Raw genomic sequence first — 13,314 nt, 5'->3', positions numbered from 1 at the left:
GAAAACCGTCACTGTCAATATAGTTGCTATATTAATAAACATACTTTATGTCAGTTAGACATTAACTAATCAAACGTTATACCTCTAGGTTGATATCCAGATCACTTACTTGCTTTACTTTCCTTCTTGCGTGGAATACTTCAACTGCTATTTAAGGTGAATTCATAGCCCCTCTTTAATTGCTAGCAAACTTACTTACTTTTACTTGGGGTGAGACACATGCTGTTTTTACTTTTTACACTTTAGACACAAGTACCAAACTGTTAAACTATGATATACCCGGCTATGTCCAACTAAGTCCCTACAGTGATATTTTTAATTGCTGCTGCATGCTTAATTATTGGGGGTAGGCCTATCGGGAGTAACGTCCCCGATACATTTGACTAAGTCATTGTATTACTTAATAATGAAATTAAACCGACAAGGACAGACACAACTTGTCATGGGGCAAACTTGAACGTTTAGTCTAAATATCACGCATTGGCATAACTTTTTGATCCTGCGGGAGATCAACTTTACAAACTAAATCTTGTGGTCTAAAACAACGGTCAAACTTTTTGTTAAACCTATGAACTTCACTCAACCTTTTTGGTTGACACTTTAGCATGTTTTGTCTCAGGTGCTGTTTGATTCAAGCTCTTATACTTACTGCTTATGTGATGCTACTTGGACATAGGATCAAGAGATATCGCATTTATTATGTAACGACCAGGAATTTTCCGATCGTTCTATACTTATGAGATTAATATTTACATAAATTAAACCTTACCAACATGATAAGCAATCCAAACTGTTGAGACTTATATTTTTGAAAAGAGTTTTACACAACGTTTGACCGTCCAATTTGACCGATGATATCACGAACTATATAACACACGATAATTATACGATTATGTATATGTACATATCTATACATATTTAACATGATTTAAGGATGGTTTAACATTTCATTGTGAACTAACAACAATGAGTTATAAGTATACTTTGAGACCACTAACTTAAGTTTTCAAAACGATAACTATATGTAACGTTCTTTGACATATATACTTACAATCTATAATGTGTTGTGATTTATGTCACCAATATGATTTAAGTATAATGGGATTAATTTGTAACCAAAATAATCTTGATAAATATCGAACAAGTTTGGGGAAGTGTGGAGTGCACATTTGTTTGAACTTATCTTGATTATGACGGGAGTTCGGGATAAGCGGGGTCCAAGGGGTGGCAACCCCTGGCGGGGTCCAAGGGGCAGAGCCCCTGGCTGGGGTCGAGCTGCCAGGTCAGCTTGGAAATTTTTTTTTTGGGCTAACATTGCTTTATTAAAAATGTCTTAAAATTTTATTTTTGGCCCGGTTGGACCCAAAATAAAAGCCCGATTTTGAGCTTCTTTTACCGTATCATACCCATCATCCATACGTATTTACTATTGGTAAATACACATCAAATCAATATCCTTATCAGCTTTAGATCTGCCCTAGATAAGAGGGAATCTTATTTGTAAGCTAGCATACATTATTTCTCAAAAATTCAACACAATAATTTGTCCTTGTTCCCTCAACAACCAGACTGTCCTATAAGTATCACCATCACCTTGGTTTTTCATTTCATTCTTACAACCATCTTTCTCTAACCAAACAAAAACACACTCTTAGGAACTCTAAGTGTTCTTCACAATCTCAGCAAATACTCATGAAGAACTAGCTTCATGAACAACCTATAATCATCATAAGAAAGTTTGATCAAGATTATTTTCTATCTTTTCCAGTAGCTTTATCCAAGTAACTTGAGGTAGTAACCTTATTCATAATCTTATTCGATTCATATTTATATAGCTATCTTATTTTGTGTTATAAAATTTTTAACAACAAGAACATAGTTTGAATGATTTCAAACTTGTTCGCAAACTAAATAGATCCTTCTAATTTGATTTTTAAAACACTTCAAAACCTGTAATATATCATATTATGACAAAATCGGATTAATCATATCTTGGCTAATTAACATAATATTTAATATATATTTAATTATGATTTGATTTTATATATTCCAGGACCACCCGTAAACAACACGAGAAGATTAATCATAAGACCTCATGATTGTACGCAACACGTCATCTGACAACACGGTACTTTATGTACGCAACACGTCATTTGACAACATGGTACCATGGGTCGAGATTAATTCTGATCAATACGAATACGATGGGGTCTTTATTTATTTTATTGAGCAACTAATTATGGACCATTAACAACAGACTGCTAACTACGGACTAAGAAAATATTAAAAGTATTATAAGTATATATATATATATATATATATATATATATATATATATATATATATATATATATATATATATATATATATATATATATATATATATATATATATATATATGTAACGATTACTTGAAAAGAAAATATGTTGATATATTATATATATGGTTAGGTTCGTGATATCTATCGGAGACCAAGTCGAGTTAAATACCTTCAAGGAAAAGGTGAGTATATAGTCCCACTTTTAAACTCTAAATATTTCGGGATGAGAATACATGCATTTTATGATTTACGTTATGGACACAAGTGATTAAAAATATATATTCTACGTTGAGTTGTACCACTGGCATACTTCCCTGTAACTTGGTAACTATTATTTACATGAGGTATTGTAAACGCGAATCCTGTTGATAGATCTATCGGGCCTGACAACCCCAACCGGACTGGACGACCAGTATTCAACGGTTGCACAGTACTTCGTTTCGGTAACTACACTTGGTACGGTGTAGTAAGATTTCATAATAAAGGAAATATGCGACGTTGATTAAATGTTAAGTATGGTTATCAAGTGCTCAACAACTTAGAATATTTTTATTAAAACGTTTATATATGAAATCTTGTGGTCTATATTTATAACGCTGCCGGCATTAAACCTATATCTCACTAACTTTATGTTGACGTTTTAAGCATGTTTATTCTCAGGTGATAACTAAAAGCTTCCGCTGCAACATGTTGAATTTAAGCAAGATCTTGAGTATGCATATTTGTGTCAAAAATAAAACTGCATATCGGAGGATTTGTAATGTAAAATATGTTGGAGGTCGTATTGTTATTATCACATGTAAAGTTTGTAAGTCTAAGATTATCGCTAAACGATAATCATTATTAAGTTGTTTAAACCTTGTATTTGTAATAAAAGCTATGGTTTGTATTGTAAAAACGAATGCAGTTTTTGAAAAATGTCGCATATAGAGGTCAATACCTCGCGATGAAATCATATGTTATTGTATTCGTCCTTATGGTTAAGGTCGGGTTATGAACGACATTTCATTTTCCGCTGCGTACTCATTAAAGTTAAATTCATCATTTAGTATTGTTCTCGTTTATTATAATATGTTGTTATGTTTTGATATTAGTGGCGTTCCTTCTAGACCCTATTGGGAGAACGTTATAGATTGGTATCAGAGCATAACCAGGCTGTTATAGAGAACCAAGATTGCATTTTTATGTATGCCTTATTTGTTAGCTAGGGTGCCTTAGCAATCTAGGAAACTATAACATTTCCTGCCTTAGACTTTAAAGCACTTAGGATTGCCTTGTAATCTTAAAACATATGCCTTACAATCCTATCCTAAAACTGATCAAAATCTCCTTCCTAATGTTAGGATGTCTAATTATCATCAAACGACCAAAATGAATCTTTTCAAGCCAACCGAAAAAGATACTGTAAGGTCTTCTACAAAAAGACCAGTCCAAAGTCCACCTTATGGCTTTGGTGGTCCTCCTTCACCAAATTATAGCCCAAATACTACTCTAAAGTTACATGGGTCTCCTGAATACTATCCAACCCCGAGGAATAAAGACAAGAGGAAATGTCTTGAAGAAACTGGGCCGTCAAAGAAAAGATCCCGATCTCCTTCCTACGATGAAGTTGATGCCAATTACGAGCTCATGAATCTGCGAAAAACTACCGATGACCTAATTCTCCATATTGCAAGGATCGATGTTCAAATGAAGGAAAATGACCTAGCGATCAAGAAGCTCATGGAGGAAAATGCTGAACTAAAGAAAGAGATAAAGTTGGTGAAGTATGAAGGTGATAGAAATACCCGATGGGGGAAGCAATCTCTCTCCTACCTAAGAGAAGATGTTGACCTTAGATTGAAGATGGAGGAAAACGGCGTGAATAATCAACTTTCTATAAGGGACCACAAGTACCATGTAATCAATAATGGTGTTTCTAATCTTTATGATAATCTCGAATTCCTGCATGAGAAACAAAAGGCGAAGAATGAGAAAGTTGAGAAGTTTATGAAGAAGGTTGAGGACGAGAAGAAGAGACATGAAGACTACTTCAATCTTAATATTTCCTAATTTATTTTTCCAAATTTCTTATCTATGTAAAGGATATGCCTTAAACTATTTCTATTTCCGAATTGTGTAATAAAAAGGCTTGTTTAATGCATCGTTCTTAATAATATAAAGTGTTTCGTTCATATCATATTCATCTTTATCCCGCTTAAAAATTCTTCAAACTTATGACCTATCAGATTTATCAAACTTCTATACACCCTTATGTAGTGAAGAATCATGGTTCGTCCAACTGCACCAACTCTTACCACGATGTCTCATAACTTTCTCATTTGACCACGTCCATTTCATAACTTTCACAACTTCCATAACTTTCAAAGGTATGAAAGTTGACCAAGTTTATAAAGACTGCAACTTAAAACTAGCCAACCATGACTCGACAAGTTCGTAACTATTTTCATGGATGACGTTTTGATCTGCTCCAAGAGTGAGAAAGAACATGAGCAACATTTGCAAATTCATTCTTAAGAAGAAGAACAACTCTACGCAAACTTTTCCAAGTGCAAGTTTTGGCTTAAAACCGACATGTTGTCGATCCAGCTAAGATTGCTGCTATCCTTAATACACTATATTAGAAATCATCATTTACCATATCCTGACCTTATGAAGTGACCTTGGAATGAAAATATGAATTAGTGAAATATAAAGACGGTGGTCAACGTGATTATATTACGGTAATTCATAGAAAAATTCCAATATCATGACGTATGGAATAGAATGTGATTCAAAGAAAACTCTCTAGCTATCTGCTCAAAAACCCAAATGCAAGAAGAAAAACGATCATCTTGATATTAGTAGATACCAAAGACTGCGAAGCATATTCGTTAATTTTTGGGACTTTCCGGTTACTATCGGAGATTCATAAAAGATTTTTCCCTCCTTGCTAAACCTCTCACAAAGCTAACTCAAAAAGGGAAGAAATTTGAGTGGTCCGAAGAACAGGAATCTGCTTTCAAGATTCTGAAGGAGAAATTGACCACAACCCCGATTCTATCTTTACCAGAAGGTACCGACGAAATTGTTGTTTACTGCGATGCCTCAAAGCAAGGCTTTGGTTGTGTTTTAATACAACGTGAAAAGGTTATTGCCTACGCATCTAGACAGTTGAAGAAACACGAGGAGAACTATACCACACACGACCTTGAGTTAGGTGCCATGGTATTTGCATTAAAGATATGGAGACATTATCTATATGGTACCCAGTTTACGGTGTACACTGACCATAAAAGTCTTCGACACATCTTTGATCAAAAACAGCTGAATATGAGGCAAAGCCGATGGCTCGAGTTATTGAACGATTATGACTGTAAGATGGAATATCATCCTGGCAAGGAAAACGTAGTTGTCGATGCCCTTAGTCGAAAAGATGATGTTAAACGTGTTCGTGCCTTAAACCTGAAAATCAAATCAAATCTTATATCACGAATCTGCGAAGCTCAACTGGAAGCTATTAAACCAACACTTATCGAAGGTGAAGGACCTATCGGTTTCGAGAATCAACTCCAAGTGAAAGCTAATGGTACACGGTACTTTGGCAACAGAATTTGGGTTCCTCGCTTCGGTAATCTCCGTGAACTAGTCTTGGATGAAGCGCATAAGACTAGGTATTCTATTCATCCGGGTTCCAGTAAGATGTACCACGATGTGAAGGAATTCTACTGTTGGCCTAATATGAAAGCCGACATTGCTACTTATGTTAGTAAGTGTCTCACTTATTTGAAAGTCAAGGCTGAACATCAAAAGCCTTCTGTTCTGTTGACACAACCCGATATTCCGCAGTGGAAGTGGGAATGTATCGCTATGGACTTTATTACTAAATTGCCCAAGACTTCTAGTGGCAATGATACTATATGGGTCATAGTAGATCGTCTTACTAAATTTGCTCATTTCTTACCGATCAAGGAGACCGACAAGATGGAGAGATTGTCACAATTGTATATCAAAGAAATTGTCTCTCGTCATGGTGTTCCTATATCAATCATATCCGATCGCGACAGTAGATTCACTTCCAGATTCTGGAAATCCTTACAAACTGCTCTTGGAACTCAACTCGACATGAGTACTGCTTATCATCCGCAAACCGATGGTCAAAGTGAACGAACCATTCAAACATTGGAAGATATGCTTCGCGCTTGTGTTATCGACTTCGGCAAAGGCTGGGATAGACATTTGCGTTTGGTTGAATTCTCTTACAATAATAGTTACCACTCAAGTATTAAGGCTGCACCTTTTGAGGCCTTATACGGACGAAAATATAGATCCCTACTGTGCTGGGATGAATTAGAGGACAGACAGTTAACTGGTCCTGAAATCATACACGAGACAACCGAAAAGATAGTTCAGATTAAGAAACGAATAGAAACTGCCCGCAGCCGACAGAAGAGCTATGCTAATAAAGGTCGGAAAGATTTGGAATTCCAAGTTGGTGACAAAGTCATGTTGAAAGTATCCCCATGGAAAGGCGTCGTCCGTTTTGGTAAACGAAGCAAACTAAGTCCGCGTTTTGTTGGACCCTTCAAGATTACTGAAAGGATCGGACCAGTGGCTTATCGATTAGAATTACCTGCTGAACTTAGCAGCGTACACGACGTATTTCATGTCTCGAATCTTAAAAAGTGTCTCGCTGATGACACTCTCGTTATTCCTTTGGATGACATTCGCATTGATGATAAAATGCACTTCATAGAGGAACCCGTAGAAGTCATGGACCGATCTGCTAAACGCTTAAAACAAAGCACCATACCTATTGTTAAGATCCGTTGGAATTCACGACGTGGCCCCGAGTATACCTGGGAATGTGAAGACCAAATGAAACAGAAATATCCCCATCTCTTCTCAACCGCTGATGCATCCGAGAAGTCTACCTAAAACTTCGGGACGAAGCTTTTATTAACAGGGAGGTACTGTAACAACCCTCACTTTTCGACTTCTAAATTTACTAAATTAACCATAGGGTTATCTGCCTGACTATATGTATTAAGGGTTGTTGTATACAACTAAATATTGACCGAATAGTAATTTTTAGTCAACAATGTACGCTTAAATAAATAATATATTATTAATTTATATAATTTGACATAATTTAACTAAGTATATAAAATTTGTATCACTTTTATTATTTAGTTAATGTATTATATATTTAACTATATAATAAATCCAATTATATATAAATGTAATAATATTTACAAACTTACTAAAACTATAGTTTAATAATTAAAATCATAATTATTATTAAAAATACAAAATACCGAATTATTTATTATTTTTATGCAAAATTTATATTTATTAATTAAATAAAAAATAATAAAAAAATAATTAAAATATTATTGACAAATATTCTTGGAAAAACATTAAATCAAATTGTTTATTTATATATATAAAAAAACTCCTTAAAATAAATGAAATTAAAAAATAAATAAATAAATAAATAAATTACTTTTTAATTAAAAATTATAATGGAAAAACTACTTTTATTATTTTATTTTGTGCATTATCCCATGACCTAACATTTAATACTTCGGTTTATTATTATTTTTTTACCGAAACATGTAAATAATGTTATAAATTATATGCAATTAAAAATAAAATAAATAACATGTTATAATTAATAATATATGTTACTAAAAATTATAAAAGTATTTTTATGAATTAATATATATGAATTATAATTAAAATTGAATTAATGAATATATATGTATATACGCACCTAACGTGAAGGTTATAATTAAAGATAGTGTACAAAGACTACAAACATCACCGCTACTTGTGGCCTAGGGTGATCCTTGTTACCATTATGGGACGCTTGTGGATCTCGAATGCCAAGACTTAGATTCTGGTCAAGAGATCCTGGGCCACTCGGTAACAATAGATCATTCGAGTGACTTGCATGTTAGCAACGAAGTTTGGGCGAGATTGTACAACATCTTTGTTAAGAATTATAACCCGAACATTCTTAAACTAGAAGCTTACTATAAGTGGAAGCTTTCCATAAATAGTAAGTTTCCAAAAATAGAAACTTTTGAGAAATAGGAACTTTTCTCGAAAACCGTCACTGTCAATATAGTTGCTATATTAATAAACATACTTTATGTCAGTTAGACATTAACTAATCAAACGTTATACCTCTAGGTTGATATCCAGATCACTTACTTGATTTACTTTCCTTCTTGCGTGGAATACTTCAACTGCTATTTAAGGTGAATTCATAGCCCCTCTTTAATTGCTAGAAAACTTACTTACTTTTACTCGGGGTGAGACACATGCTGTTTTTACTTTTTACACTTTAGACACAAGTACCAAACTGTTAAACTATGCTATACCTGGCTATGTCCGACTAAGTCCCTACAATGATATTTTTAATTGCTGCTGCTTGCTTAATTATTGGGGGTAGGCCTATCGGGAGTAACGTCCCCGATACATTTGACTAAGTCATTGTATTACTTAATAATGAAATTAAACCGACAAGGACAGACACAACTTGTCATGGGGCAAACTTGAACGTTTAGTCTAAATATCACGCATTGGCATAACTTTTTGATCCTGCGGGAGATCAACTTTACAAACTAAATCTTGTGGTCTAAAACAACGGTCAAACTTTTTGTTAAACCTATGAACTTCACTCAACCTTTTTGGTTGACACTTTAGCATATTTTGTCTCAGGTGCTGTTTGATTCAAGCTCTTATACTTACTGCTTATGTGATGCTACTTGGACATAGGATCAAGAGATATCATATTTATTACTTCTGCATGTGAACATTTACGTTATTGTTATTCCTGTCATTGTAACGACATTTCATTTTCCGCTGCGTACTCATTAAAGTTAAATTCATCATTTAGTATTGTTCTCGTTTATTATAATATGTTGGTATGTTTTGATATTAGTGGCGTTCCTTCTAGACCCTATTGGGAGGACGTTACAATGGGGGAGAAGTTATTTTCTTTTTCGTTTTTTTCAGGCATCAAGATAACATGAAAATATAAACATTTAAAAAAGACACTTTGTGATGAATGCTATTATCTTGGCGAAAAAACGCTCAAAGAAAAAAAATGAAAACATGCATCATGTGTAATATTATGCTTTTGAATTTTTTTTTTGTTAAGGTTTAAAAATTAGGGTTCAGTAATTAGGGTTTAGAAATTATGGTTCAAAAATTAGGGTTTAGCTATTAGGGTTTAGGGTTTAGAAATTAGGGTTTAGGGTTAGAAATTAGGGCTTAGATTGAATTTTAAACACAAATGGTTTAGAGTTTTGGGTTTTGGGTTTAGGGACTAAACCCGTAACACTAAACCCTCCCTAAACCCAAAATCCAAAACCCTAAACCCTAAACTCTAAATTGGGTTAAATTTTGAAAAAAAAAACTTCATATAAGATGAAAGATAACAATGTTCCAAAAATATTATTAGGAATAACATTACTCATGATGAATGTTATCAATTATTTCTTCAACCGTTTTCCCGCCTAAATAATAACATTCATCACAAAGTGTCTTTTTAAAGGTTCATATTTTCACCTAAACTTGATGTATGAAAAAAAAATCGAAAAAAATTTACTTCCCCCCCCCCCCAAAGTGCTTCCATCTTGATTATGACTATATATATATATATATATATATATATATATATATATATATATATATATATATATATATATATATATATATATATATATATATATATACCAGTGAAATGACTCGTGGAAACACGAAAACGAAACATTTTAATGACATGTTTTAGATATTAAATGAACGCAAATGCTAATGTCATTTAGTTAATGATTCGTGGAACCACATATTCCAACTAAGAAACTTGTCGTTGTATTTTCAAACATATTGATAAACTTAACTTGGTCAGAATAAATGAACTACATTTATTCTCCTACCACTTTATTCAATTTTCATCACAATTATTATTTTTCTTGTCATAAAAGCTACATTACAACATTTTATTTAGACATGTATTTCGCATACATATATAACATAACTAATCTTGTAAAGAGAACTCATATTTGAATAATAATAATATAATAATAATAAAGTTTGCTCTAAAATTGAATATTTATATTTTTAATAATAATTAATAGTAATAACAGACGTCTCTTTAATTTTTTAAAACTAAAATATAATAATTATATAAAGGTTAAATAATATGCTTCAAAGTTTGAACATGTGTTCATGTGGTGTTTTGTAAAAGATTGTATAATTTGTTTTAAAGTTTGTACATATGATTATGAGGATGTTTTATCATATGATTGTATACATAATATTTCAAATATTGTACATATGATAATGGAGGTGTTTTACCATAAGGTTGTACATAATGATTCAAATATTGTATATGTGGTCATAAGTATTTTATTTTAAGGTTGTACATAATGTGCTTTATATATTATACAATTAACATGTAATATTTTTATTAAAAATAATTAATTATTTTAATGACATCATCAATTAGAGGTTAATTTTTTTTTTCTATTTTTAAAATTTTTAAAATTTTTAAAAACTTGAATAATTCTTATTATTAACATTATTATTATTATTATTATTTTAAAAATTTATACATAGAAATAGAAGATAGAAATAGCTATATAGATGTATAAAGTGAAAAAGAGAGAAATGAAAAGCACGGCGGAGACTGGTGATTTTAACGACTGGCATCCATCTCTGGCTCCTTCCGTCGCTCTCCGCCGCTAATTTCGATCGCCGACCGCTGCTGGCTAGTTTTAGCTAGTTGTTCCGATTTACATCTCTAAAAACGCAAACCGTATCAGGTAGTTATCTATATGTCCATATCTGTTTAATCTCTGTCGATTTTTTTATTCCATGCGAGATTTTTGGATTCCGTGAAAGTTTTTTTTTTTTTAAATTATTTTATGCGTTTTTCTCTAGCTTGTTCTAGAGTTTTATCGATTTTATATGAATGTTATTCTAAATTTAATGTTTAATACCAAATCAAGTATATACCAGTAGGTTTGAAAATGATAGAATAATTTTAGTCTTATCAGACTTAGGGTTTTTTATTCTCTTGTTCTGCTATTGTAAGTCAGTCTACACTCTTTTAAATGTCCCCTGTTCTCCGTGCTTGTGTATGTTTGATTTACATTACCAAACATTTTGTATTATTGACTACATAAGTATCTACAAAAGTATGTATTCATATTTAACCTGTGTATGGCTGTATGCTTCATCGGGATCATCTTACCGAAATAGTGGAGATCGTATATACATATGGTAAACACATGTAGTATTTTTGCCATAAATGAATTACATTTACGTCTCATTTTCATGTAAAAAGCACCGGTGAACACATTTGGGTAACGATGAGTAAAAGGACCACTCTTAGGATCGAGAATCGTTGTTAGTTGCCAACAGAAGTAGAACACCAACCTTGCATCAGGTTAGATGTACGTATAGTGTATGAGTGCGCGCGCGTGCTATAAATAATTTTATAACCATTATTTTTTTTGCTATAATTTTAATTAAAATATTTGAACGTAATTTTGTAACGGAACTTAAACGTTCAAGAATAGACTCTAGTTGTTTGATTTTGAATAGGTGTAAATATAAATCAGTTTTCTAAGACAGAATTTGGAATTTGCTAATCATACCACTGTGCTAATAAGTGGTATTTAGGTTAACATCAAGGTAGTACATGTAAATAGCAAAATACATATCACATCTAATGATGTATTCAATGTAATACATGATAATGTTACTTTAGCAGCATAAATATATAGAGAAAACATATACTTATATTTGAAACTTAATAAGTTTGTTGGAAGTCAAGATAAAATATTTGGAGTGATTCGTGCGATATGATGATTGGCCTGATGTTGAAAATTTAAAGGTCTGTTGATAAGTCAAGGTTGCCTTTGGCTGATGTTGAAAATTTAAAGGTCTGTTGATAAGTCAAGGTTGCCTTTGGCTGGCATCCTATCAAGTTGACTTGGTTGACCTCATGACTTCTACAACAACAACGACAACGACAACGAAACCCAATACCACGTAAGTGGTGTATGGGGGATGTGAGATGTGTCTACAATCCTTCCCCTATCCGAGAATAAAAACAAGTCATTTCTCCACCCAAAGTGAAAACACACTTAAAAGTAGAGAAAGTCATCCCTCTCTCCATTCAACGGATAGAGAGATTGCTTCCGAGTGGACCTCCGGCCAATAAGTAGGAAAAATTATTTAAAAAAATAAAATAAAATTGAGACACCATGAAAATGGTAAACTCAAATTTTCATGAGTTTTAAATCCTGCCTGAAATTTCCTTTAGGCTCTAAGAGTCAGTCAAGTCGCAAATAAATCGACGCTTGTTTTCGACTCAATAACTAGAGCCGACGACCTGATGACTTCTATTATGTATTATACTGCAATTAAGTGTCAGATTCTATTATGTATTTTACACTTATTTTTTTTCCTTTTTTTAACCAAGAAATAAGGTTTTTTTGTAGTGTTTACCCCTCTGTCACTAGTTTCACCCTTTCTGTAGTCGAACTCAAGTTCCGCCACTGAGTCTAGTGTTGTATCAAATCAAAGTTTAATTTATATATCACATGCTGATAATAAGTGATGCATGATTTGTATGCGTAAGTTGGGACTAGGGATCTTCATGATATGCAACTTTGTGATGCTAATGGAAGTTTGATTTAATACAAATACAATTTGTAATAAGAATATCTGACTTGTCTATCAAATATATAAATTGCTTTTTGTAGTGACTAATAAATAATGGAAACGTGTGTTTCAAATAGATGTTATCATTTAGGTGATGGATTACTAAATGGAAAGCAAGTACTTGGGCTTAGTGGGGGAAAAAGAATTGATATCTTTTAAAATGTAGATAATATATTAAATATTGTGGTCCCATAAAATATGCATATGTTTATGCTAAGATACGAGGTTATTAAGCTTCATTTATGACGTATTATTAGTAATTAGTATT

General features: G+C 32.6%; 1 pseudogene; it reads right to left on the bottom strand.

Moving 5' to 3' along the window:
- Positions 1–13,314, bottom strand: part of LOC139890430 (glycerol kinase-like) — a 194,473-nt pseudogene that overhangs the window by 38,531 nt on the left and 142,628 nt on the right.

The sequence above is a fragment of the Rutidosis leptorrhynchoides genome, chromosome 2, assembly GCF_046630445.1.
Source record: "Rutidosis leptorrhynchoides isolate AG116_Rl617_1_P2 chromosome 2, CSIRO_AGI_Rlap_v1, whole genome shotgun sequence".
Lineage (NCBI taxonomy): Eukaryota > Viridiplantae > Streptophyta > Magnoliopsida > Asterales > Asteraceae > Rutidosis > Rutidosis leptorrhynchoides.
This window is presented reverse-complemented; position numbering and strand designations above follow the sequence as displayed.